Genomic DNA, 27,817 nt, shown 5'->3' with positions numbered 1-27,817 from the left:
TCATCTGTAAGCACACCTCCGGGGATGAAAAGAGTTGTGGTATAGAATGGGGCAATGTTATGTCTACTCTTGTACATTGTTGCACATCCATAAGAACACAGGCACGTCCTTCCCAAGAGCTTATACATTTGAAAGGGTGAACTTTCATTAGCCCAAAGCCTGTGGCTAAAGCTCTTCAATGCATGTTAGCATTGTCCTTTGGATCTTCTAGAGAACAGCAAGAGTATTTGTTGTTACTGCAATATCTATAAATGCCTGCTGATGAACATAATGCAAGGTAAAAAAATGAATACAAGACCAGAACAAGGCTTGGCAACTACAGCACTGAATTAAAAACACCAACAACCACAGGAGTTTATTTAAGGTGCCAAATCCAAACTCTGAATAGTCATGATGATGTCCAATGTCAGGAAGGAGAAGAAAGACAAGAATGACAGAACTCTACAATTTTGCTCTTGAGTTTTAGGAATAATACTGCTGTCATCTGTTTATTGAGCTCTCTTTTTGATCTTGTGCCAGAAAATAATGACAATATGTAGTATATGATATCACAGGGTCAAATTGTTGTTGAAAACCACATGAGGTTGTTAAGTGGTAAGCACATATTTCCATAAATAGTTGTAGAATTATAAAAAGTTAACAATCCCTCTGATAGCATTGGGGAAGGACAGAAGTGGCAGGAGAAAGGAGGGGTGGAAGTGGCAGAAGTATTCATAAAATTCTACATCAGAGGCAAAGCTTGGAAAGTTACTTTTTAAGAAAAACTAATACTATGACATGCCAATGCTAGTTCTAATTGCTCAGTCATGATACTGAGCACTGTCATTTGCTGTTTTATTAGCACACCAACTTCGTTAGAGGAGGAGAAAGGATGAGTGACTTGTCCAAGACACCTCAGAATGTTCTATAGAGGCACAGAAATGTAAACATTTCATTATGGATGAAATCATAGTTCTGTCTGATAGGGCCTCCCAAATACCTCTGGGAAGCCCTCCAGCTTGATATCATAACCACCTGTTGCTGGTCCTCGGCATTTATAGTAAGAAATGCTGCTTCTCAACACAGTGATACTGGCTTTAACCCTGGCCGTCTAAAAGTCTTGATAATTTCCCAGATATATTGCATTTAATCTTTATTCCTGAGCATGCTAGCAGTATCTTCAAAAGATGTGGATTCTGGGCAGCCAAGAGAGTACATTGGTGCGTGTGTAGATTTATATTATCTAGGCCATGTCTTTTATGACTTTTTGTCAAAACTCACATATTGAATCATACCCAGGAGGCTAAATAAAACTAGTGAAGACCTTGGAGCAGGAATATTTGATAACAGTATCTGCTTTAAAATGCGAGCATACATCTAGGATAGCTTCTAGAACCCTTTTCTATACTCCCTGTTCCTTCTAGTCTCAGGGTCACATGATGTGCTAAAGTACAATTGAAATCTACCAGCAAGATTATCTAGGAACATTCCATAGTTTAGAATATGGCTGGTGTGGGAATTTCATCAGTACTAGATGTTCTCTAGAGACTTCAAGGCATGTTGACCCTCATTACTGGAGCATATGTTCAACCACTTCTTAGGTTCCATTTCTACGCATATTATCATACTGATTTTTTTTTAAAGATTCAAACTCCTTTGAAGTGAAATTCTGCCACATTTCATTTTACAGTCATGCTTGTTCCTTTCCTAGGCTTAGACACTGAATATCCTGTCCTGTTTCTCAGCAGTCCTGTTTCTCAGGAGGGAATGTTTTTAACGTTACACCTGGGAGTGCAGATGCTATTTTGTAATTCTCCAATTTATATCTCCATCAATAATGAAGTAATTGAAGTTTCTACATGATCAATGCTCTTTCCTGAGAACCGGCATCCCTTATCTATATAAACATTTCAGTGCAGTGCCTTCTCATTATTTCTGAGAGACTAGGAAGGATTTTGTTTCTTCTCCTTCTTCAGTTTAGTTTAGAATTTCTGGCATGATATACCAAGGGCTTCTTTTCCACACCTCCTTTGAGAAGCAGCAGAAACATTTCTTGTTTCTCTCACATCTTCTTAGCATTAATACCAAGTCTGGTATTACTTTTAATATGATGGCCTGATAGTTCAGCAACAACTTATTATTCCATTTGCCCCCCCCCAGCCCCGGAATAAATACGCGAGACAACAGCTTGGATTTAAACGGGCCACACTTTATTTAATTAATTCAACCAAATTCAAATTCTTAAAAACTGTTGGGGGGGCCTGCTGTAGTGCGGAAACAGGAAACCAGGGGTATCAAAATACCCCATAAGATCGCCATTGGGCGAGCCCCCGGCCCCCATGCTCCCGCTGTCTTACTGACAGCAAGAACCTGGCCGGCCGCTAACAAACACCCCTAGACCTCGAGCCATCTTTAATTGATGACTGTTGATCCAGGAGTGGCCCAACGCATCTTCCCACACCGGCCCTGTGATCGCACAATCCGCAGAGCCGAGAGGTCAGACACGCTGTTGGCTAGTTTGACTTACAAACGGGACTCACCGAGACCACCTGTTTTTCCGCACTACCCGCCACAGCATAAAGACTAGCGTAGCTATGTCTTATGCCCGCCACCAAGCTCCTCGAGCTCAAAAAGCAGGCCCCCCTTAATGTCTTCAAGAAAAATGTCCAAAGCCGCCTTGGACAGGTGGACCCCATCCTCTCGAAAAAGACTCTCATTACATGCAGAGATCCTGTGGTGACCAACCATGGATCCGAGGCCGCCGCTGCAGACACCTCGACAAACTTCTCTGTTAACACCCCGCTGGGCCTTGTTAACCGCATCCAAATTCCGGGCGCCTCGCCAGGCTAGCCTCGGTATAATTGTCGACCACACAATTCGCATTGTAGTATATCTCTGTCTTAACCAAGTGAGATCTCTCAAAATATCCAATATTAGCCCTTTACTGGGTAATCCAGGCAAATCATTACCTCCTAAGTGAATAACCAAAATATCAGGAGGCGATTGGCCAAAGGCTGTCAATCTACCCAATTGTATCCACTTCAAACCCCGAACACCTCGCCAGGTGATGTGCAAACGGTTTCCCATGCCTAAATCATTCCCCCACGCAGAAGAGGATGCGTATCTCGCCGACCAATAAACGAAACTGTGGCCGATGATCATCGCATGTCTTCGCAACTCGCCCGCCGCAGCACCTGAAACGAAACCAAAACAGCCTCTGCCTACACATTAGGTAAAGGTCTAATGTAACTACGGTAACTACTTGAAGCCCAATGACCCAATTGTTTGATCTGATCCATGCTATACCCTAGTGCTGCTGCAGTTGATGCAGCACCTATGCGAAAAGAATGTGTACCAAACTTCATTCCTACTACGCCCACTCTCTCTAGTGCCAAATCGGTCAATTTCCAAAATTGAAATTTTGTCAAAGGTGCACCATCTAAATGTTGGAAAAAAATATCCTGGCGCATGTCCTCTCATGTCCAAAAATTCCTGAATTGCCATTACAGGGCAGAGTGATCTAATGCTGCATCTACCTAGCACCAATTGCTTACCCCTTCCTAACTGATCAACCTTAGACCGTCGAATTCGAATCCTCAACTGACCCTCCTGAACTAAAACATCCCGCAATTGCAATGCCATGCCAGATGTATCTGTCTTGCCTGATGCCACTAGCTCGCTAACTCTTAACGCCCCAAAAAAGGCCACCAGAGCAGCCGCCTTAAATAATTTAGCCTCGTGATGATCGTTACACAACTTAATCCATTGTTCGCCCAATTGCTCAAGAATAGCCAGAGACATGGGTGTCCTGGTGTCATACACCCGCCCCCTTTCTCTATTCCAACCCTCCAGCATTTTCTTAATCCTAAAATCAGAGGAAAAATCCTTGAACCCATTAACTTTTGCCACGAAAGCCAGGGCTGACAACCTGCCTTGTATTGTGCCAGGCGCTAAACCTTTTCTGTGTAAACTCACTATGAACTGTTGAAGATACTCCACCGGAATGGGCCACACCCACTCTAACCCTGTTGTCTTCAGAAATTCTTGGAATTCTACCCATGCAGCTGAGTAACTCTTTTTTGTTCGAGGGGCCAAGGCCATACCTATTGCTTTTGATGCTTCCTCACGCCAATCAGCCAAACCTCCTCTGGCAGAACCTCTGGCAAGTCCCTGGCCTCTGGGGCAAGCTCCCTGAAGCGCTCGATCTGTTGGCGTGAAAGAGCATCAGCAATACGGTTGTCAATACCTGGAATATGACGGGCATGCACTAAAATGTTAAACTGCAACGCCCTCAGAGTGAACGCCGTCACCAAGTCCATCACCCTGTCCGAATGCGAAGTCATATTATTAATGATGTAAACCACCGCTTGGTTATTACACCAAAACCTAACAACTGCATTGGACCATTCCTCAGCCCAAAGCCATAAGGCTCCTACAATTGGGAAGAATTCCAAAAATGTCAAGTCCTTTGTGACACCTGCCTTGTGCCACGCTTCAGGCCATGTCCCGACACACCATCTGCCCCGAAAATAAATTCCGAAGCCAATTCCCCCGGCAGCATCAGAGTGCACCTGAAATTCAGCTTGCAACCTAATTTCAGATCTCCAAAAAGAAATACCATTGAATTTCTGAAGAAAGTGCAGCCAAACCCTCAGGTCCTCCTTCATGCCCTTTGTTATTCTAGTCCTATGTGTAGGGTGTTTGAGACCGGCCATGGCACTGCAAAGGCGCCTTAAAAAGGCACGTCCTGGCGCAACGACCCTACAAGCAAAATTAAAATGACCCACAACTTCCTGAAGCTCTTTAAGTGTTACTTTCCTTTTATCTAGTAATCCAGTCACTCTATCCACCAAATCAGTCAACTTATTCTGTGGTAACTTTGATGTCTGCTACTCTGTATCTAATTGAATCCCCAAAAAGGTGAGGGACGTAACCGGCCCTTCCGTTTTCTCCTCCACTAACGGCAAGCCGAGTTTCTTTGACAATTCCTGAAATTCTTGTAAAATCATCCTACACCTTCCAGAATTTGCCCTGCCACAAAAAAGGAAATCATCCAGATAGTGGGCAGTAGAATTACAGCGCGCTCGCTGTCTGATTTTCCACTCAATAAAAGTACTGAATTTTTCAAATGCAGCACATGATATCGAACAGCCCATAGGTAACGCTCTATCCATGTAATACAAACCTTGAAATTGAAAACCTAACAGATTAAAATCGAGGGGGTGAACTGGCAAAATTCTAAAAGCCGATTTAATATCACATTTCACCAGCTCCGCCCCCATCCCACAAGCTCTAACCATATTCACGGCCTTGTCAAATGACGTATATCTTACAGTACATAACTCCTGAGGAATGGCATCATTGACAGATGTCCCCTCAGGAAATGACAAATGGTGTATCAGTCGGTACTCCCCCGGGGCCTTCTTCGGCACTATACCCAACAGGAAAACTCTCAAATCGCTTATGGGTGGTTCTAAAAAAGGGCCAAGGACCCTTCCTTCCTTTGCCTCTTTCTCAATCTTCTTTTGTACTATGCTTTCTAAACCAATAACTGAACATAATTTTTGGCAAAATAAGCTTTCCTCTCACCCAAAGCCGGAATCCTAAATCCAAATCGGAAACCTTGCCTTAAATATTCTGCATCCGCCTTTTTAGGGTAAGACAAAAGCCAGACCTCCAAAATTTCAATTTTGATTGGGGTTGGACCCCTTACCAGGGGGACCATTGTTCCCACCTGGTTTCTTTCCACCTCCTGTCCCTTTATTTTGACGTTGTCCACTGGCTTTGAAACACGTGGAGTTAGCATGTTTTCCTCCACATGTAATACATTCATGTTTGAATTTACACGGGTTCCTGGTGCAATAACCCCTTGAGTTATACTCGAAACAAGGCAAGCGGGGTTGAACCGCCTGTCCCGCTCCAGAGCGGAATGCAATATTAGTGTTCACCCTTTTATTCAAATGTCCGCTATCGAATCTATCTCCCAGAATGGGTCTGGCTGGTGTCATGCATTGCAGCCACAAACCCGGTTGAGGCTCCTCCCAGCGTAAATTGGGCTGGATAGCACTCCTCATTCTGAATGCCTGGTCATACAAGAGCCAAGCCTGGCCCGCAAAATCCATGTAAGCTCTGTAAATTATGTCGAAATACTGAAAAAGGGAATATGCTCCCCATGACTGCGCATTTACAAGCACGCCTGCATAAATGATAAAACCAGGAACCCAATTAGCCCAAGTTCTATCTGGCTTTTTTCTCCTGCGCTTCTCTTTCTCTTTTTCATCATCCTTGTCAATCTCTTTGTTGTCCACTTCCCGGTTCAAAAGATCAAAGAAGTCCACATATTTTCCACGTCAAATTTTCTCCTTAACCGTGGGGGTCAAATGATCACCCAATTGCATCGTATAATCTCCATACGGCATAGCCGTAATTGGAACTGTGTTGTACCCTGTGTTAGGCATGGATGGATGTTGTCTGGTATTTTTGCCCTGCCCACCACCAGATGTCCCTGGCGTCACCGGGGCCGCATAAGGTGTGCTCCATCCACAAAACTGCTGTGCGGGTGACGGCCAATAAACATTCGGCCACTCCAAAGGCTGTGTAGTGTAAGATGTAGAAGGTGCCTGAGATTGTGCCGTAACAGCCCAGGGCCAGACGGCTTGTGATGATTGTGAATTGATAGCGTAGGCAGAGGGCGAACATCGGGGAGAGCTCGTATATATAGGCGAGCTCCCCCTCCCAACTTGCCCACGTGTCTCCCAACGTTCTCGCTCTCTCCGGGGACGTTGGGGGCAAAGCCCAGCCACGCCGTTCCAGGGCGCAAAACGCCCGTCCGGCGGCTGAAAGATTCTTTTATTTGTCCCTTCCTCTCCTTTTCTTCAGACTTTTTAAAACCAGTTCATTATTCTATCCATTTTTGTCATTCCTGATTCAGTGCATCCAGCCTCATAGTGTCTTCTCTTTTCTACTAATTGTTACAGAATAGGGGGAGATTATGTGTAGGGGGAGATTATGCCTATCAATGGCTACTAGTTGTAATGGCTGTACAGTGGACCCTCGATTTACAGACGGCTCATCTTACAGAGTTTTTGAGTTACAGACTTCTCTGGCTGCAAAATTTAGGTTCGACTTGCAGCCAGAGAATCGACCTACAGACCAGGAAAAAAAACCAAAATGGAGCAAAAATGAAACAAAAACGGCCAGTTACAGGATTAATCGGTTTTCAGTGCATTGTAGGTCAATGGAGACTCGACCTACAAACTTTTCGACCTACAGCCACTGTTCCAATACGGATTAATTCTGTAAGTAGAGGGTCCACTGTAGATGTGTACTGCTGCTGAAAGCAAATCGGATGAGACTTTTCCACTCATGTCCTGTTTGTGGGTTTCTTGCTACCAGTTGTGTAGCCACTGGAGGAACAGAATCTTGAACCAACAGATCTTTGGTCTGACTTAGTAAAAAGTTTCTATATTCTTACATTCTTAGCTGTTCTACACAGTGGAATCCAAATCCTCAGGAGTATTTCTTACAATATATTTTGTATTCACAAATACTCAAAGCACAGAACAGGAATCATCACATAAATTGTTAAATATGTGGAAGCCCACCCCTTGCACTTTTGGAAGGCCAAGAACATTTAGAACACAAGTGTAACAAAGCAGAGCTAACCCAAGGGGCTGAAATACTGTGGCCTTGATCTCACAGACAATATGAAACACTGATCTCCTTTAAAAAAAAAACTAGCAACACATTTTAAAAGGTGTATCCATGACATAAACACAAACCTGGATTACTTTACCAGGGAGGTGTTTTTTATGTTTGGAAAGCAACCTAAAACACTGTTCTGCTAGAGGGTCATTTAAAATAGCATGGATGTGAAACTCAATTGATTGCATTCATTTTTGCACATGTACACCCTTCTGTTGCTGCAGAACCAGTGGAGGTGATGGGAGAGGCAGCACGAAAGAAGGAAGGAGGGATGGGTGCAGGAGAGAGAAGGTCTGCTGGCAAAGCTGTTTGTAGAAAGTTTGAATGCTTCTGTCCCTTTTGCTGGTCTCTGGGAAGTAGAGAAAAGAGGTGGAACCTTATCCCTTGTATGAGCTCCAGCTGCCAAGAATCTTCCACCACTCAGAGCACAGGAAAGGAAAAAGAGAAGCCAAGCATTTTCCCCAGGCTCCTCAAGAGAGAGAGAGAGAGAGAGAGACTAAAAAGGAATAAAGGGAAGGGCTAGAGGAGGGGAAAGTGGAAGGAGAAACACATCTCAACCAGAATGCACCCTAGGACACACCCCATTCCTACCATGAAGACAGGTGGTAGAGACATGAATGGTGAGAAAGCTGACATGAGATGCAAGAATTTATTACTGCCCTGTTTCTCTCATGCTTTTTTGGGGAGGGGGAGGGGAAAGAGACCCAAATACACAACCTCACACAGGGACTGGTCTTGCCAGCCACCTTCCAGGTGGGAATGCAAACAGCATTTCAAATGTCATGTGATTTTAAATCAAATCAATTTAGAATGGAGCTTATTGGAGGGCAAAGGTAAATATAAATAAGCCCTAAATCTCTTAACAGGCTAGCTGATGGGCAGCTGAGTCAGATGGGGTTGGGGGGGGGAATTGAGTTCCTTTAGTTCCCTCAGGAAGAGGAGGCAATGGTGCATTTTACTATCTATTAGGGAGAGGGAGAGGGGGAGAGAGAGAGAGAGAGAGAGAGAGAGAGAGAGATGTAACATCTTAGAGAATATCACACCAGCATATAGTTTGCAATTTGTTTCACTTTTGGTGTAGTTTGGTTTGCATGTGTTTGACTGCATGTATTTTAAGTAAGAGCGATCCATCCCACCCATTTTGCAAGCTGTTTCACTCCTTTCTGGCACAGAACTGGGACTGTTGTTTATTTGGTCCAATTGGGAGTACTCTGGTTATCCCATTCTGCGGTCTGTGTGGTTACTTAATTAACTCTCAGAGTTATGGGTGAAGTTCTCTTCAGTGACAGTCCTGTAATGTATGCAGTGGATTGTGGCAGTAGAAAGGATGGTGGAGTAACCCTATCCTCTATTTATTCTTCTCACAGTTAAAAAAAAATCTTTGAAATGATGCAACACTATTTCAGATATAAGGGAGTATCCATGCAAAGGTGATGTATTGCTATAGCTCTATGACGCTTCTGAAATTAAACAAAAAAGGGGGAAGTTGCCATGGCCTGTGGAATGTGACAAAAGATAGGACAAGGGACAAGGAATGGGGCGTCAATCAAAAGGGGGAGAAATTGAAGTGATCAGAACTGTTCTTGGGATCCATCTGATGGAAGAAGAGACGTCTCCCATGTAACTAGAAAGATTGCTCAAGTGAATGGCAAAATAGACCACACTGAAGATAAAGGACTTGTAAATGTGACCTGGGTCACTCCAAATTTCCCCGTGTAGTCATGCCCTGTGCTATATTTTAATATTAGCTTTTATGGATCAAGTCCATTTCTTCAGAGAGTCTGTTTTGCAATATGTTTGAAAACACAAATACATGCTTGGGTAGACAGAGAGACATACAGACTGATGCTAGCTAGCATGGCAGGCATGGGTATATGTCTGGATAGAAAGAGAGAGAGGCCATAATGGAAAGGAAAGTCCAGGCCTGGGCCAGACTGGACTTTCCTTTCCCTCCCTTCCTCCTCTCCTTTCCACTTTCTCTGCAGCATTTTTGATACCTCCCCCAAACACCTACGGATTCTCAAACTGGTCTCCAGAATGTGTTCTGAAAGGTGTCCTCATCAGTTTCCCATACTGGAGCAACTTTTGAGGGTAAATAGAGATCTGTAGAGAAGACTGGAATTGCCACACTTCTAATTCCAATGAATTTTGCCTGTTATGCACAGATTTTAGGAGTTTTATTGACAATTGTATTTTCATTAGTAATTTTGGTCTCTGATGGCTAGCTGAACTGACACTCGGCTGGCTGAATCTGTGCTGAATCCAAACCCCTTGCTGATCCAGAGAAGTTGGAAATTACTGAGGACTCTCCCTGCCCTAGTCTAACATTGTGCTGGCATAGCATCTGTTTCCTGGGCTTGAGCAAGTTTGGATCTGGTATTACTTGTTTCCTCCTGTGTTCTCTCTTTTTTCATTACTTTTTTACTGTTTTGCAGGCAGATCTCAGCCGGAAGATCTGTTCTGCTGGAACATCCCTCTGCCATCTTATCTCAGAGGTTAAGCAGCAGAAAGGATCCTGCTGACACAAGGTTATCTCTGGTGGCACAAGGCAATTTTTGCCAGTAGAAGCAGCTTCTATCTGACCTTTTATAGCTAGTACATCTTTGAGTTAGGATTACACTGGTGGTTTGTAAAGGGAAAAAAATTCAGTAAAGATGAAGTCATAATTTAAAAAAAAACTGTTGAAATTCCTGGAATACATTTCTTAAACAAGCCTTCCAGGTGGGTTTTCCATTACAGGTGAAATAGAACTAAAACAATTCAACACACAGTGAATTCTTATGTAGTTTTCTTATATCAGCACTACTTGATCAGTATTCAGTAGCACTACAAGGGCTTAGCTGCCTTAAAATTAAAACAGAAAGAGGATTAAAAACTCTGAAGATATTTTCTTTAGACAAAATGCATGTTCTTGTGTTTAGCTTGTTCATACTAAAATCAATGTGACTCTGTCACCAATCTTTCAATGCCAGCTGTTCCCAAACTAAGTTATACAGTGTGAAATCAGAGAATAAACAGAGCAATGCTAATCAGACCCAGTCCAATCACACACTGGCATGCTGAGCATGATAGCAATATTAAATCTAATGTGTTCATGAGAACAGGTCATGGAAGTTTATATGCAGAGAATAATATTTGTAAAACCCATTAAATGCTTGATCAGGAGTCAGTGGTGAGAGATCAATGAGAAAGAAGAAAAATCAGGCAAAATACACTGTAGGTATGTTGACTAACAGACATCAAACAACCCCACTTTAAATATGTAATAATTGCTATAGCCTGTGTCAGGAAGTCCATAAAACTTACAAGTACACTGATGAGTATTCTGCTGGCAATTTACATTTGTGTAAGTTAAATTACACATTGGAATTAATTGCCACTAATAAGACCTTGGTCATGTTGCAGTACACACATCCAGTAATGCAACCAGTGCTTCATTACTTAGTGGCAGTTCAGCATGGTGAGCTATGCAATTTGATTTATGTGCATGTAAATCACCAACTGGATTCTGATCATTAATAGCGCGATCATTAACATTCAGGTACACATGACTTGCATTTGTTGTGTTCTTGGGCCAGCTCTTTAATTCAGGCAACCAAAATGACATGGTGAGGATGAGACCTAAGCCTATTTGAATACAGATGTGGCAAAATGCAGCAAAATGTTGGCTTGCTTCCTCTCTAGTACAACGCTCCATCCAACAATAACTAAATGATTGTTTAACTGTCCACTCTGAATAAGCCACTCTGAGTGATGTGCCCAACTATCCTTCTAATTCCATGGTCACTAGAAATTAGGACAGTGATGGCCACAAAGAAACTGACCAGTATCCTGTTGCATAGCTCTTGCAGTGCACTAGGAGTGATATTACCAATGGCAGATTGCTGCTAATTTTACAGTCCCTGCTTTAATTTTGAGTTGTGCATTACTTGTGTGCAATGATACAAAGTTGTCCACAACCCAAAATCATTTATTTCATTCCCATTGCTCTGTTGAAGCTACACAACAGAATTTTGTCCATTGGTTGTGAAGATGTATAGATTACAAAAATGCATACTTTGAGCTAAATTTAGTGTTGCACTGTTGGTTATTTTATTGTCTCCTTTCCCTTTTGCAGCTCTCTTTATCTCCCAAAAAATGGCTCTGGAGATTTTTCAGATTTAGGGCAACGTGCATGTGTGGAGAACACCCTTTTAAATTTTCCAGTATTCTGTTAGCAAGAGTCTGCCTTTAAGACTCATCTAGTAGAAGAAATAAATATAAAAACGCATACAGCATTGTGTGTTGTAAAGTCAATCCTGCTTTATGGCAAACCTTTTCAGGTCCTACGCAGAAAGCATTCAGAAGTGGTTTGCCCATTCCCTTCTCCTGGGGGCATCCTAGGACTGTGCAGCTTGCCAAAGGCCACACAGGCTGGCTCTACTCACAGGCACAGTAGGGAATTAGACCCCCAAACTCTGGCTTCGCAGACACATACCTAAACCAATGAACTATCCAGCCAGCTTATGCATACAGTTATTCAAAATGAGCACAGTCATTCAAAATGATCTGGAAATGTAGAAAGATGAACATAATAGTGATACAGTGAGACACAAAAAGAAATCAAAATTGACAAATTTGACCATGCCCAGTTAATCAGTATTTCAGATAATATGGATTAGGACAACTCCCCCTGCCCCCCTGTACATAATTATGCCATTAGCTGCTAAATAAGAAAGCAGTAATCAGAGATCTTTAATGTTGAATGCATTATGATACCAATGGAGGGTACTGAGCATATAGAAGAGAGGATAACAGGAAACAATTCAGAACAGTGGCAACATTTAGTCTGGATCAATATATCCAAGAATCTGGATTAGAGATGATGCTCTTAATTATCAGTGCATTCATTGACTATGAACATTCTGTTCAACGGACAGCTGTGGAGAGCAAGGGCTTTACAGCTGTGCATGATTTGGTTCAAGGATTATATACAGTACATAAAAAATGTGACAGGACCAGCATTGAACCATGAGAATAAGGGGCAGCTCCATGAAGTATAGCAGTATGAATATTAATTCATCTGCTCAGCTAGTGACAGTTTCCCTAATGCCTCCTCAGTTGGTGACATTAAACAGGTTGCTAGCATTCAGAAGACACAACCCAATGGCTTCTTTTATGTTCTTCTGCACAGAGGCTGCATTTTTCATTAATCTAAAGCAAGGCATCTAATGATTTACTTCAAGAGAACAAAGATGCAGAAAATGCATTTTTCTTCCTAAGGGTCAAGTAAGAGGAGATTTATTCTGATAAAACACATATAAGAAATTAAACAACAGTGACATGAAGTGAACAAGAGTTTCCACTTGAGTTTAGTATCTTTGCTACCATTGAGGGAAGAAGATATTTTAAAAAATTTACACTGAACAGATGAAGATTTTTCTCTTCATAAAAAAATTATCCGTGTTTCCAATTGCTCCAGTGGATCTTTGGCCCTTAAGATTTTCTTGGTTTCAGAGCAACTTGCATTAACTTTTCAATGACAGTAACAAATAATGTTGGGTCAAATCAGCTTGAAAGATCCGCTTATAGAAGCTGGCTTGTGTAGCAAATGTGCATTATTTATTTGAATTTTCTAAAACAAATGTCAAAGTCCTGTTGCCTTCATAATGGTTTACAATGAATGAAGGGAAGGTCCAGTCCATGAGTCTGATCCACCCAGGACGGAGCTCTTTTTATCTTATGAAGGTTTGTGGAATGGTACCCTCATGCACACACTAGCTGAAATCATATTGCTCAATGTAGAAATTTGCACTGAAGTTGGCCCATTGAATCAATGAGGTTTTTGTGAGTCACCTCTTCCATAGGTTCCATTGATTCTAATGTCCTTCTCTAGTTGCAAAACTATGCTAAAATAAGTCACTACTAAAGCAGTGCCATTTGAATCTTGGAATGTATGGAGAAGTTGACTCACCAAATCCCCACTGATTTAATGGTCCCACTTTAGTGAAATTTACTGTGCTACTATGCATTAGGATTTTAGTCAATGAAACAACGTGCTTTTGGGGGGTGGAATTGGCCCAGTAATTAAGAAACCAAAGTGCTTTGAGTCAGCCTAGTTATTCAGTTATTCATTGTTTCTGAAACTATTTTATTTTTTATTTTATTTATTTATTGTATTTATACCCCGCCTATCTAGTCATTTCGACCACTCTAGGCGGCTACTCCTGTTATGTTATATCCCCTGCTACTATACTCTCCTGAAGGAGAATCTCTTTCACCGATCTTTTACATTAAGACTGTTCTTTATTGCATTTTTTAAAAAATAACATTACAAATCAAGTAGCTTGGAATATTTTTGAATCATGTGTTACAAACATTAGAAATATTACTTCATTAATTTTAAATCAGTCACTCTCATTTCAAGAGGAGTTATTTATTTTCGCTAAGGCTTTCACGGCCAGGATCTAATGGTTGTTCTGGGTTTTTCGGGCTCTTTGGCCGTGTTCTGAAGGTTGTTCTTCCTGATGTTTCGCCAGTCTCTGTGGCCGGCATCTTCAGAGGACCAGAGCACAGAGTGCTGTCCTCTGAAGATGCCGGCCACAGAGACTGGCGAAACGTTAGGAAGAACAACCTTCAGAACACGTCCAAAGAGCCCCAAAAACCCAGAACAACCATCAGTTATTTATTTATTTATTTATATTTAAATAAGAGAGACAAACTATCACTGACATAGTCGGGGTTGGCAGTTGTGTGTATAATTATCATATCATGCTATTGAGCCTTCTTGGCTTTTAAAATGTTCTGGGGAGGCTCTTCTCTCAGTCCCACTACCTTCTCAAGTTTGTCCAGTGAGGACAGAAGGGAAGGCCTTTTCAGTGGTTGTTCCCAGGCTTTGGAATGCACTGCCCTGAGTAACAAAATTGGCCCACTCCTTCTTGTCCTTCTGTCATCAGGCAAAAGCCTTCTTTTCCATGCAGGCTTTTAAGCAATAAGTGTCTCAGGAATTAGACATTTATTAAACTAAAAGATTTTAAAAGGTTTAAAATGTTTTAAAATTGTTTTTAATCCTGGTTCAATCTTAATATACATTATGTTTAACAGGTTTTTTTATATGATACTTTGAAACTGTTGATTGTTGTATAACTTTTGCTTTTGTGAGCCACCTTGAGTTCCCTATGGGGAGAAAGGTGGTATATGAATAATATAAATCAACCAATCAATCAATAAGTGCTTCAATGTGCAATTTATATTTGCAAACTCGCATTCAATTTTGTTTTCTCTCTTTGATGCTGCGATGCACAAATCCTATCTATTGATTTGGTGTATATGAATTTCTCCAAGAAGCTCAGAGCAGTTTTTCATCTCACCTTGTTAAGAAGGCTAGTGAGTTACTGGGAGGTGGTCACTTATGGAAGTTTCCCAGTAAACTTTAGGGAGGAGCAGAGATTGGATTCTATGTCCAAGCTCAGCAGTTATGGTCCTCTATCTTTGAGGGCTACTAGTAAATCAGGGTGATCTGTGAAATTCCAGAGCAACTATGGAGAAGAGCTGCTTTTCATCCCCTGATGTACAGCCACACACAATGGATCCTTTGTGTCCCATTCAGCTTTGGGTGCATGTGTGTTATTACAATGAACTGAGGAAAGGAAATGTTGATGGTAATACCAGTAGACTAAGCTGCTGGTGACAAAGGAGTAGGTGAGTGACAGCAGTGTCCCCAAATAAAGCACATGATTACCCATGGAGACTCCAACTACTGAGGTGTTAAGCGAGCTCAGGTTGAGGACATAAATTGTCTCTCAGACACTTCGCACATCTGCAAGGTAAAGAGAAGTATGTGCATTGCTGTTTTGCGTTTTGGGATATTCTGCTTCTCTGAGATTCATGGACTAAATTTTACTGAAATATTGTTACACTGTCAAGATCGAGAGTGTGTATGATTGTGAAAGGATGATTCTTCTGTGGGTTTTGAATTTGACAGGTCACACCATTAGGCCAGGGCATATCCTTCCCCCCTTCTGGGTCATAGTCATTTGCATTTTGGGTTGGAACATTCCCAAAAGGGCACAGGACAGATTGGTCCTAATCAGTATCCCCTTGGTTTGGTTACAGAGCAGGTGTGGAGCTTCTTCACACTCTTCCTTTGTACTCTTGATTGAACCTATAATCATAGTCTGACACTTTCTTCTTCTGCCTGAATGTCAGCAATGAAGTCTGTGACAAATAAATAAACATTGTGACAAGTTTCATCTGCTGCTTCAGGACAACTCATTTGAATGCTTCCAGTTATTCTCTGTTTTTGATGGACTTCATCTTCTGTTGCCATAAATGATAAGATAATAAAACAAAAACTTTTCTTCAAAGTTATGAGGATCAGAGGCAGCCATGTACACCAAGGACACTTTTTATGATCCTCAGATAACCTAATTTATTGTGTATAATATGCTGAAGTTCATTAAATCCTGATATATGAGGTTTGTCTCCTTCAGCCCTGTTCTTCTCCTTCTTTTTATGGTTTCCTTTGCAAATCAAAATGATGCTGTTCCATTTCCCAGTGTAAAATAAAATACTGGATGAAAAATTTAAAAAATATCAGAGCTTAGCTATTATAGAAAAAAAAACCCTCAATCAGATCTGAAAAACCACTTATTATGTCAGATGATCTGGGTCCCAAAGGGAAGGCCAAATGTCATCGATGTCTCCAGTTATCTCTGTGAGACACAGTATTAATCCATTTACAAATCCCAACTTTTCTGTTGTCAAGTTTTCTTTCAAATGTGAGGGTAAATAGCAACAGAAAGGACAGCAAACAATAATGAAGTGTAAGCCAGCTTTACCTAATACAGATCCCTGATGGTAAACAAATACACATTGGTCTGTCACTTCAAGACCAGAAGGCGCTGTTTGCTTAGCATTTAACTGAATTGAAAGCACTGTTGTCTTATTCCAGGAAGCAATCCAAATATTTTTAGCTCTCAAATTGAGTCTCAGCAGAAGAAGGACTAAATTTGGCATGGCATCCTTGAATAGTTCTGTAGCACTACTGGTGGTTCTTAGTAGGATGCACGTTAATAGTATAATACCATAAATGAACTGTTTACAAGTCATACTGAGGAGAGATTTAACTTGTGCAGTATTTTTTTAACCATTACAATTGTTGTAAGGGATGACTGTTGTTGCAATACAATTTCTCTTATACCATACAGTTCCACAGAGGCTAAATTTAGATGTCAAACCAGTTGTGCAGTTGACACCATAATTCACCACTGTGGTCAGGATTGAACACATGTAAGAATGTTCCAACTGACTCCCTCCCTGCCTGTACTAGCCCTAGACAAAAATATACAGTAAGACCCCACTATCCATGGGATTGATATCCACTGATTCACTTATCCATGGTCTGAAAATATTTGATTAAATATTAAAAGTATTAAAAGGGGAAAAAATGAAAGCTTTCTCCCTGGAAGCAGTGGCAGAGGCTTCTCCTACCTGTTGGTTTACCCAGAGGTAAAAAAATAAAATAAAAATAAAACACCCACCTTCAGTGCCTGGCAATCTCACTGGGAATTGGGATGGGATCCAGCCAGCTTGCTTTGTATGGAGGCCTGACAATGTGCTGGCAAAAAGCTCTCCCAAATGGCAGCAGACTCTGCACTCTGCCCTCCCTTTGAGTAACCAGGTTTGCGTGGATCAGAGGGAGGTTGGGAGGGCTTTGTCCCTACGCCTTCTGGATAGTTGGCAAGGGCAGGGAGAGTGTCTGATTTTGAGAGGAAAAAGTTTTCTATAATCTGCACTGTTTTTTCAGCATCTGCAGGGTGGAGGAACCAATTCCCTATGGATATAATACTGTACTACTCTACCAGCTACCAAAGGGAAACATTTCCATAGTACTAAGGTAGGAGGGATGAATCAAACTCTCTGGGCACATTCATTGCTAGAACTTGATTCTGCTGTTATCTCCAGGCCCTAAGGTATTGTTAACATGGCTCCTTGTTTAAAATCAGAGGTTTTGGAGGTAGCTTTTTCGTTGAGTTGTCATAAAGCAGAGGTGATTTAATGGTATGTAATACTAACAAGTAAGTCATAAAAGGTGGAAATGTTTCCAAATTACGTATGTTTTGACGAAGCATTTGGCACTGGATATCAAAACAGTGCTCTGTACAAATGTTCCCCATACCATTGTCTCATGCAACATGTAGATTTTTTTTTGTTCAAGTAGAAAAATATTGGCTTTTTTCCCCCTTGGAAAGTGCAAAAGTGACATGAGTTTTAAAAGCCCTTCTTTATTGCTATGCTTAACATTCTGGAGTCGAGATGGAGGATTTGTATTCGACTCCTGGGGGAGATGAATACGAAGGCTGCCATGAGAGCTGACCAGCCTGATTAAACCCTCCCCCACTCACCGGGTATACACTTACAGCTTACAGTGTGGCGCTCGCTGCCATTGTTCTCTCCGTGCAAATCAGGGAAGTAACCTGGCTGGGGCTTCCCCACCTCCCTCTGCTACTGACAAATCAGCAGCTGTGTGGAAAGGCTTATCATCCTGTCCCCTCGCCGGATTGGCCACAACCCTAACTGGTTCTGTATAAACCCAGGTATTAGTGAAACAAAGAGGAAAATACATTAAGAAAACAGATTAAGTCGATACTGGAACTGGGAGTCTGATCCTCAAAGAAAGGAATAAGGAGATGCAGTTATTAAGATTGTATGCATGTGTATCTATGTTTCTGTACATATTGATTCGGAGTATAAGAGTTGATCAGACTGTGATAAAAGATTGCATATGATTAAGCTGGACATCATTACTTTGCTGGTAGCCACCTACCTTACAGTGACCTTTCCATGCATACAGGAATTGGTCCATCCCAGCCCTCAAAAAGAGTAGCACTGCTGCTGGACACACACACCAAAAAGTCCAGGTTGGACACAGAGCAGGATCATACTGGTTTGCAGTCAGATGTGCATCTCGTTATCACCAGAAAATAGTTGAGCTGTGCCACAAGCGGTCCGAACTGTGAATTATTTCTCTGTCTGATTGTCCTTTGGGAAAGGTTTTTAGTTGTGCACTTCCTTGTACTTGGAATTTGTATAGGAGACTACACCTCTGTGAGTGAATGAAATTAGATACTTCATCATATTTTTATACCTTCTGTTGTAGGCACTATGCCTGGAGTTGTGTGTGTGTTATATCCCATCCTGACCCATATCAGAGCTTCCCTGTTGTTGGCTGTCCGGAAAAGAGAAACCATTGTTTTAGGTGCCTGTTTTAAATAGCTCCCCCCCCTTTAACTAGCTGAACTAAATGAATTGGTCTGTCCTCCTAACTGGCCAATTAGAATGTTGGGTATATTTAGGACCCTATTTAAAGCCTCCTTGTTTTTTCCTCTGTTTTAGCCAGTACTTTTCAACTACTTGTCATTTTCATGCTTGATCCTGACTGGATGTATTTGCTTGTTCTCAGCTTCTTTGCTGAGCTCTCCTCTAACGTTTTCTGTTTTTCCTTCCTTTCTGATCAGGCATTAGTTTTCCTCTCGGAACAGTTCAGATGTGAGGAGGCTTCACAAGGGGTTCCAATGGTTTTCAACTGATCAACTGTTCTTCATTCCCCCATCACAGCTTTGGGCCTAAGTAATGGAAGAGGGCTTAAACTGAGATTTACTTAACTCTTTAGTGCCGTGATGGGAGATGGACAAAGCTTAGAGAAGGTGAATTTTGTAATACAGCTCATAGAACACTCTGGGAGTTGGAGTCCAAACATTCAACTTTTCCAGCCTTTGCAGATAAGTGTATTTGAAATGCGTGGACAGGAAAGGAGGGGGACTATGGGTCTGAGAGATATATCAGTCCGTAATTCCTACAGTCCCTTTCTGTTGATAATTTTGTTTGAAGCCATTGAGAATTATAGGCCAAAACATCTGGACTGCCAAAGGTTCTCCACCTTTAGGTTACAGGTTGCCTATACGGGAATTAACAAGACAAAAATAGGAATTTAGTTTTGATCTTTTAGGATGCATTCCAGTTTATTCTTACATAAAAATATTTAGCTTGGATAGATTCCACATCTTCTCTCTGAGCTGGGAAGTAGTTAATTAGATTAAAGGTTAATCTTGGCCTCATGCATCTTGTGATTATGCTTGCAGTTCCTCCATTTAATGTGGGGCATAATGACAGGGTGGCCTTATGGCAATATTATTAGTGCTGACCCACTGACTCAATGTTGCATTATGCTCTTGCAGTAAAACTGTGACCTCTTTAAAATCCATTTAAGTTATTCTTTGGTCTTCCTCTTCTTCTTTCTGTTTGGTCCTTGACTGTGTCATTGGGTCATTCCAACTCAATAATTCTATTACTGTAACTGTGAAATGTTCCCCAACTGAAACGTTCCAATAATGAACAGTGTACTTTGAGATGAGGCAACTTACAAATTGGATGGAGTCTCTCTGCCCGATTATGAGGCCCTCATTGTCCCTCCATCATCCATTGTTACTTAATTTGCTGGGGCAAAACCAAGAGAGGCACAGTGTCTCTTTAAACCAAGCATGCCAAAAAGTGAATTATAATACCAGAAGCCTCTCAGGTTTGGCTGTGCAACAACCAATTTGATAGTATAGCACTGGTATAAGGTAAGCTATACCCACAGGAGGTTGGGGGTAAGAGGATTAGATTCTTTCACATTTAGAGGTTTTCTACCCCTAGACTCTTCAAACTTGATTATCCGAACTCAGAGATACACAAAACTTTTATCTGCACCAATAGGATGCCTACCAAAACCATGTATTCAGCAAAACCGAAAGCCTCCCACTTTGATGACAGCTGTGGAGAAGAGAGGGGGATTATTTTGCTGTATTTTAATGTCACCTTCCAAGTTGTGGTGGAGGAATCTAATCCTGTCCCCAGACTAGTGTGGACATCTACACCACTGCCAAATTGATTGTTGCACAGACAAACATGAGAGGCTTCTGGTATCATATTCAGTTTTCTGCTATGATAAGGAAGATGCTGGTGGTCATCTGCCAGATGAAACTTTGTTTGTTCTAACTCCTAATCAGGTGTTATAGTCAAAATATGAGCAGGAGGGCACCTTGTCCCATTTCATCTGTTGTTCCTGTCTTCTTGTAGAAGGCAACAAGGGGGAATAGAAGTGTGCACCAACATTCTCCATGTGAGCAAGAATGTGGGAACTCAGGGTGTTATTTGCATAGAAAGGGACTTATTTTCACCCTCACCACTTTCGATGTGAAGAGATCAACAGTGAAAGCCACAGGCTTAGACAGGCCACCAGGCCCCGGACTACTGCAGTCAAGGTTTATGTTACAAGGAGGCTTAACAATGACATTCTTCTCCTTGTCTTTCTCCAAAAGGCACAATGCGCCCGAACATATTGTATGCATGTATCAGCTGTTTGTTGCTCTGGTGTTACCCTAGTCTAATTCACCCACAAATACCTTCACACTGAGCCAGTGAGTCCTAGCATTGGCTGGAAATGGTTAGAGATAGGATACCTAGACACAGAAAAATGAGATTTGTTCTTATCTCCCTATCTGGAGATCCAGAAAAGCATAAAAATTCCAAGAGATTTCAACTGGAGCCCTGAGAGGTGGCAAAATTAGCTGGCATTTACTTCAAGCAATAGCTGTTGGAAGGTGATTCCAGAATGCTTAAAGAGAGATCTTAGACTAGCTATGGGGCACTGGGCCTTCCTAGGGGCCCATAGATAGTCTTCTGGCTTCCAGTGCAATGAAAAATGCTATGGCATTGGAGGAGATTTCAGCTGCTAGTTTAATACTTTTAAGGCCTGTGGAGCTACCCTGTTTTCCCGAAAATAAGACCTAACCTGAAAATAAGCTCTAGTATGATTTTTCAGGATGCTCATAATATTAGCCCTACCCCAAAAATAAGCCCCAGTCAATGGAAACCCTGCCCTCCACCATTGTGCAGCAACCAGAAGAAGATGACATGACTCTATTTGAATTCATGTAGATTGTTGTATATGAAAAAAAAGAAACATCCCCTTAAAATAAGCATTAATGCATTTTTTTGAGCAAAAATTAATATAAGACCCTGTCTTCAGGGAAACACGGTATTTGATTACTATTGATGAATCTTAAAAACACAATTTCACAAAATAAGTCTCTTCTTATTGACATTCATATAACAGCCAACATGAACAATTATAACAACAGCAAAATGCGACAATTTTTGCACCCAAGTACTTGGTAACAACACCAATACAGAAGTTGCATGGAGAATTTGCAAAGTGCAAGTATCCCTATGATTTCAAAGTCTGACCACAGAACAAAACAAAACAAAAACAAAAACACAAAAAACCAAGATCTCTCCCTCATCTAGATTGGGTATCCATAACACAGGAGCATCTTCAAACCCCTAAAATAAAATACCTATGCAGTTCATGAATTCACTATGTTGATTCACCTCTCCAACACAAACATATACGAATTATACCTAAGCCAAGTTGTCAAGGGCCTTTGTACTCCAACTGGCAACAATAGCTCCGACTTCTTCAGCTCTCCCACACTTTCTGAGATTCGAACCTCTTCTTCACAGCCTTTCTCTTTCTTAGGCCCAGTCCTTTGGGCTGAACCAATATTTCATAGGGCTTACACTACTCCAGTTGGTTTTATGCCTAGCAAAAGGGACCTGCATTTCTTCTTTGCACCAGGCCATAAACTGTCTCAGGCCAACCTAATCACCTCCCTTTAAGAGAGCAAGGTGACTCCTGTATGCAAATAGCAAAAGTAATTTCAAAATGTTTACCATATTTCATTTCAACTGTAGCAATAGCACAGCAAGGAACAGCCAAGGTTGGCTGTACATAAGATCCAGCTTTGCTTCAAAGATTCACCCCAATGTGATTTTATTCCTCAACCAGGGCTATATGTCAAAGGCTGTAAAAGACTTTCTACTGAGAATCAGTTGCTGGCAATCTCTCTTCTTTAGCAGTCTAACGTCATATATGCTGTGTAGATGTCTAATAACTGCAGGTGTATATAACTCGCTATTATAGTGATGTAATATTTCTGCTCCCATGTACCTGTATTTATCTCCACACACATATTCTATTTTCCTTTCCTTGAAACGTAGGGAGGCATTAAAAAATGAATAATGATTTGAATTAATGCCAGCAGCGTAAGTGTCTTTTTAATTGCAGATATTTTAAGGTGATACAATTCTGCCTAAGTAGCTGACTTTTTACTTCTTTTTCAGCTGTTGTTTTAGAAAGTGATTCACAGTACAGCAAATACAATGTTAATCAATCAGAGCATGAGTATGGGGAAAGCAGTACATTCCCACTGCTCTTCCATATAGCTTAGGTTAGTTAATGTGAAAACTGTTTATATGTGAACATTTCAGTATTAAATATAGCAATCTGTTTAGAAGCTGCAGACCTGCATTCTTTCTGTATTACAGACATTGCTACTTCCATATGTAGGGCTGGCTGAAATGAGATTAAGCAATTGCCCAAACACATGTTTGACTATGAAACATTTTCTGCATTGTTGCCTTTCTTTCAAAGGATGAAAATCACCTCACTTAGTCCCACATTTAGAACTGCAGTGGTGCAATCCTATACATGCTATTAAACAGGTATGGAGTGAGTATAGGATTGTAGTTTGAGATTAATAATCTAGAGAAAGCTTTCCTTTGTACCTAGGTAAGTTTCTAATTCCCACAGTGTTAAAGAGTCATTCTCATACTATTCGTATATAGATGCTATATAGTCATCATTAGCAATTAGACAATATAATGTGTGAAACTACAATGGTGCCTTGCTAGATGATGACCTTGCAAAACGACGAATCCACATGACGATGAGTTTTTGCCATCACTATAGTGCTTCGCAAAACAGTGTTTCCTATGGGTGTTTTTTGCTGGATGATGTTTTGGTCTGTGCTTCGCAAGATGGTTTTTTTCCCCGGGACTGATGCTTCGCAAGATGAAGGTTTTGACAGCTAGTGTCCATGATTCGCAAAACGGGTGTTTTTAGGACTGATGCTTCGCAAGACAGCAATTTTAACAGCTGATCGGCACTTCGCAAAACGGCTTCCTTATGGTAATTTTCACAAAACCATGACTATTTTTCTGCATTGGAATGCATTAAACAGATTTCAATGCATTCCAATGGGGAATTGCATTTCGCAAGACGATGTTTTCACAAGACAGCGATTTCAATAGAATGGATTAACATCATCTTGCAAGGCACCACTGTACGTACTAGCAATTGTGCAAGCTACTTCTGTCTCCATAACTAGAATTTTGGAACATTCCTGTGCAACATATACACATTCGTGCATCCCCTTCTCCTCTTGCCTTCACACTTTCCCAAAATCAGGGTCTTTTCCAGGGAGTCTTCTCTTCTCATGAGATGGGCAAAGTATTGGAGCCTCAGCCTCAGGATCTGTCCTTCCAGTGAGCACTCAGGGTTGATTTCCTTTAGAATTGATAGGTTTGTTCTCCTTGCAGTTCAGGGGACTCTCAAGAGTCTCCTCCAGCACCACAATTCAAAAGTATCAATTCTTTGGTGGTCAGCCTTCTTTATGGTCCAGCTCTGACTTCCATACATCACTACTGGAAAAACCATAGCTTTGACTATGAAAACCTTTGTCGACAAGGTGATGTCTCTGATTTGTAAGATGCTGTTGAGGTTTGTCATCACTTTCCTCCCGAAAAACAGGTGTCTTTTAATTTTGTGGCTGCTGTCACCATCTGCAGCTATCATGGAGCCCAAGAAAGTAAAATCTGTCCCTGCCTCCATATCTTCCCCTTTTATTTGCCAGGAGGTGATGGGACCGTGGCCATGATCTTATTTTTTTTAGACTACACTTTTAGACTCTAGACTACAGCTGCCATATTCCCAAGCCTTTAGGCCAGTGGCCTTGCTGGCTGGCAATTCTGGCTTTCGTAGTCCAGAAAAACAACATTACTAACCTTTTATGTGTTTTCGTTTTTACAGTCTTGCATGCTGCCTCTAGTCCGTGTGGCTGGGACTCTTCTGTGCTGGAGTGACTGTCTGTCCAGCACTAAACATTCATTTTTCCCTGCCTCAGAGTCCAAAGAGAGCCCTGTCTCTTTGCTCTGTCTCTTTCCCTCTTCTGCGTTTGTTGAAGTCTGTCGTTGAAAGCAGTCATGCTTGTCAGCTTGTTGTTGATCTATAAATAATAAAACTTTTTATTCTTTCTCTTACAACTGTATTAGAGCAGGTTTTTGAGGCTGTAAGTGCCAGTTTAAGTGAGAAAAAAGGTGGAGTGCTCTGGGGAACGTGAAGCTTTTCTGCTCTGTGAATCTCTGCACTTCTGCTGCACAGCTAGAGGAATCTCACCAGAAATTCAAAATTCTGCTAGCACCTCCTCTTTTTGTGATCAACCATTTTGTCCACCTCCCTTGACAAAAGCAGCAGAAACAGGTCTAAAGAAAAATAATGAGTTCAAGCTGTGAAAAATTATCTTCAAAACTGAGCAATGATGTCTTCAGTACACTAAGAAAATCCACTTATGTTTGTCTTCTTCCCCTCTTTCTATGAACCTATGACCTTTATTTCCTCCATCTCTTTATCAGTAAGAAAAGCAGATCAACCAGACAAGTGCAAATGAGGTGACAGTGCATACAGCAGTGGACTACAGAAATAGGTTGGCTTGAAACCCCTTCAGAGGTTGTATGATGCATTTTAAAGAGAAAGATGAAAAGGTCAACACATTCTGCAGGCCACTGAATGGCCAGCCAGCAGTGACAAATATTCAAGGATGAATTTGCAGCTAAGCCAACTTGTTGAAAGAATACATGAAAACCTGTCACCGAACAACACCAATTGATTCATTGAAAGGGAAACATCATGCAGTGACACTTGGTGAAAAATAATTGAGATCCTAGAATGCCCCCCTCCCCACCACACATGTCCACAAGCGGAATCCTCCACAAACCTGACTGCTGTCGCTCACCACATCAACTTGACAATTTGACCTTCTAGTAAAACCGGTGGTATGATGGAAAGAACATTGGAAGGGCTCCTCACTGGATAGTGGCCACTTGAGGTTGTTTGAGCACTGAAAGCAGAATTGGTTGCTGCAGCTCTGGGGAAGGTTCCTCTTCCTCAGGTGCTTTCTAGGGGTCAGCATCCAGCACAGCTGGGCAGTGGGGAAGTATGGGCTTGCTTTGGGAGCTGAAATATAAAGGCCTCTACAGTAGCCAATGGGACCCATCATGGTTTCTGTTAAATATATGATAGATGAAATGGCAAATTCTTAAGAGGAAATGAATCAAGCAAATTTCTTGACTCTCTGCACATTTCCTGCTTTGTGTCTAATTCAGTAGCTTCAATGATTCCCAAAATGGTCATGTTGAACCTGTTGGCCAGCCAGTTTTTAAAAATAGGGAACCTGACAATTTTAAAAAATGTGGCAGAACTCAGTTACACATTGGAATGCATAGAGATTCTAAGCAAGACTTCAAAGAGTTAAGTACTGAATCCGCTGGTTTCTGTTCCTTCCAGACTCAGCATTTAGAAACTCAGGTTCTGTCTGCTGAGCCTCTGAAGGACAGACAATTTTGGAGCAGTGTTATCAAAATGAAATGAAATGGCATGAAAGAAGAGAGAAAAAAAATCAGACCAAATGAAATTCACATCCATTCCTACTATGTTTTTACCTTCCTGGTTAGTTTTATCTCTTGTGTGCTGATGCTCCAAGCAGCTCTGAGAGACTGTGCTAAGAAGAGCTGCTTTGATGGCTGTTGTGGGTTTTCTGAGCAAAGAGCTGCTCTATCTGTCCTTTCTGGAGTCAGCAGCTAGGCTGTATTTGAGAACATGATCAGATGTGGCAAAAAAAGAGCCAAAAGTTTGATGCTGCCATTTACATGGGAAATGTCAAATGGACTAACATATGCCTTCTGAGTACCACTTCAACAGGGATCAAAAGCTTCCACTCTGTCAAGATGGACCTATTAGCAGAATGAGAGAGAGAAAAAAAGAAACTCAAGTTCAGCTTGAGTTATCTGGAGTGAAACAAACTGATAAACGTTCAGAACTGGAATAGTAATATACATGTAAAACAATGCTAGCATCCTGCCTTCGAAAGAACCTCAAATCTAATAGTGAAAACAATCTTCCATTCTTGGAAGAGTTAGTTAATAAAATAAAATAAAGATCTAGAAGTAGGAACTAATACAATTAGTGATACTATCTCCAATCCAGTGTTCTGGCCCAGATAAATTTGCTTGGTTCAGAAAAATACTCAAAGTAATACTTTATTAGGGTGATTTTTTCCAGTCCTCTTAAGCAAATGTTAATTCAAAACCTAATATTGTGTCTAGAGATGGCCGCAAATCAGAAATATGGTGATTTGTTTTGATTTGTGATTCATGAAGGTTGATGAATCATGGATTATGAATTTTGGATTTTTTCTGATGAATTGATTCATTTTTTACTTTAAAACCCTATAAAACGCAACCACCCAAGCACTTAGAGACACCAAATTCACAGAAAACCCTTTCCTGACTCTCCTCTATCAGCCCTGCAAGTTGGTAAAGATTGGGTTTCAGACATCCAAGTTAGACAACCACAAATTTGGTCTCCCCCACCCACAGGAAAGTGCCCTTTAACAGTTGGCTCGGGGAAATCTAGTCTTCACCAAAATGGGAGATATTGTAGATATCACTGGAAGCTTCTATGTGATTCTGGTGCCTCTAGGTACCGGAGGGAATTTGCCTGGGGGCCCCTCTTTGTGGGTTTATAAGTCAGGCCTCCAAAATCTAATCTTCACCAAATTTGGAGGGGTTGTAGAGGAGAGTGAAAGGGGACTTCTCTGCAATTTGGGTGTCTCTGGGTGCCTGGGGGCTGTTTTATAGCCCAATGAATCAACAAATCAAAAAATTGCTAAAAATCATTGATTCATATTTGTCAGGGGTCATTGAATCATATGAATATGACTCAACAAATTAGTGATTTATTATTCTTATTTTATGGGTTAGGTGTAGGGATGGGGGACAAGGGGGCATGGGATAAACAGGGAGTGCAAATCCACATAAACATTTAAAATACTCATTCTTATCTGTTACATTTCAGAGATACAGAAGTTCCCGGTATTACTTAATTATAACATACATTCTATTTCTAAATTGATCATAGGCTTTCTATTATCAA

At 41.2% G+C, this 27,817-nt stretch overlaps 1 long non-coding RNA gene across 1 annotated transcript in view; it reads left to right on the top strand.

Annotated features, from left to right (window-relative positions):
* Window positions 1-6,937: 6,937 nt before the first annotated feature.
* The window catches only part of LOC140706388 (uncharacterized), a 36,831-nt gene continuing 15,951 nt past the window's right edge, over window positions 6,938-27,817 (top strand). The window contains exons 1-2 of the long non-coding RNA XR_012086029.2: window positions 6,938-8,303; window positions 17,471-17,560. This is a non-coding gene — a long non-coding RNA (uncharacterized LOC140706388). The remainder of the gene's footprint in view (window positions 8,304-17,470; window positions 17,561-27,817) is intronic.

This window comes from Pogona vitticeps, chromosome 4, assembly GCF_051106095.1.
Source record: "Pogona vitticeps strain Pit_001003342236 chromosome 4, PviZW2.1, whole genome shotgun sequence".
Classification (NCBI taxonomy): Eukaryota; Metazoa; Chordata; class Lepidosauria; order Squamata; family Agamidae; genus Pogona; species Pogona vitticeps.
The sequence above is the reverse complement of the archived record's forward strand: the minus strand, read 5'-3'. Positions and strand labels throughout refer to the sequence as shown.